General features: G+C 37.7%; 1 protein-coding gene across 1 annotated transcript in view; it reads left to right on the forward strand.

The window, feature by feature from the left end:
* Positions 1 to 750: 750 nt before the first annotated feature.
* Positions 751 to 1,428, forward strand: part of llph (LLP homolog, long-term synaptic facilitation factor) — a 1,918-nt gene continuing 1,240 nt past the window's right edge. The window contains exon 1 of the mRNA XM_016279952.1: positions 751 to 840. The gene's annotated coding sequence lies outside the window, so the exon portion shown is untranslated. The remainder of the gene's footprint in view (positions 841 to 1,428) is intronic.

The following is a 1,428-nucleotide window of genomic DNA, read 5'->3' on the forward strand; positions in this document are numbered from 1 at the left end:
ACTCTCAGAAATGCTGGGTTATTTCAACCCAACTTTGGGTCAAATATGGACTAAACCAACCGTTGGGTTACATTTTTACATTACATTTTTAACCCAAAAGTTGGGTTAGTCCATATTTGACCCAAAGTTGGGTTGAAGCAACCCCGCATTTTTTAGAGTGTAACATTAAGAGATAACTGGGCCGTGCTAACACACCAAACCTTGACCACTTGGTCAACACACAGTCAAGAAACACACAGTGCAGCGGTTGAGCCATTTACTGGGGTTTGTCAATGTGAAGTGTTTCATTTCAGCACAGCTAGTGCCACTAAATGGAATTGGAAAAACAGTGGCGTGAATGATCAAACGCTCCATATGTCCTCCATCTGTCATGAGTCACACAAACAGTCTGTCCCTCAACACTATTAATTCAGCCAAAAGTTGACATATTGGGCCGGTCAAAACAAACAACACAGGGGTCAGAGCAACAGTGTTTACACATTTTGGGGAAATCAACTTACTTATAGTTGACGCTGCATTTTAAGCTGGGCTTGATAAAGTATTTCACCTTTAAATGGAGACAAACATCTTTTTTTTCTGGAGGGAGAACATTTTAAGATACATTTGTGAATGTATAATATACGTTTCCTGTATTGTTATAATTCAACTCACCTGCCATTTTATGGTAAATGTAGGCCGCGGTTCTGTCGCCCTCTACTGGACTAAACGCGCGACTATACGAGCCGTCAACACGCGATATTTAGTCGCAAAAAAGAAAAAAAAAGGAAGTGTCGTGAGGAATCTGCTTAGCGGCAGCTGTACACACATACACGTGTATCCAGAGGTGCTGTGAAGATAAATGTAAGTTACATACTGCAAATATAAATACAGCTTTAACAGCATAAATACTGAAGTCCGTATTGTCAGTAATTACGCCTGTGAGCGGTGTTTGTACGTTATGTCTATTAAAATAGCTATTTTTGCATAACGTTACATGAAATGGCTAACTGGCTAACACACATCTTAGTTTTCAGCTAATTTTTTCTTACACAGATCTCTTGCATCTGGATATATTTAACAGCATGTGGGTGATCGGTTATGTAAGATTATGAATAATCATTGTAATCGGGTCATGTGTAGTCTGTATCAGTGCTTTTAATCATGCTTATGGAGTGACCGACATTTGCACATTTGAGGTGTTTCAATAGATTTAGTTCATGGAGCTTCTCTAATAAAGAAATGAAGAAGTGAAATGTGTATATATATATATATATATATATATATATAGAGAGAGAGAGAGAGAGAGAGAGAGAGAGTTGTTTTTTGTGTGTGTGAATATATACATACACATACATACACACACATATATATATATACACAGTGGGTACGGAAAGTATTCAGACCCCCTTAAATTTTTCACTCTTTGTTATATTGCAGCCATTTGCTAAA

Source organism: Sinocyclocheilus grahami, unplaced genomic scaffold, assembly GCF_001515645.1.
Source record: "Sinocyclocheilus grahami isolate Dianchi unplaced genomic scaffold, SAMN03320097.WGS_v1.1 scaffold135.1, whole genome shotgun sequence".
In the NCBI taxonomy this organism is placed as follows: Eukaryota; Metazoa; Chordata; class Actinopteri; order Cypriniformes; family Cyprinidae; genus Sinocyclocheilus; species Sinocyclocheilus grahami.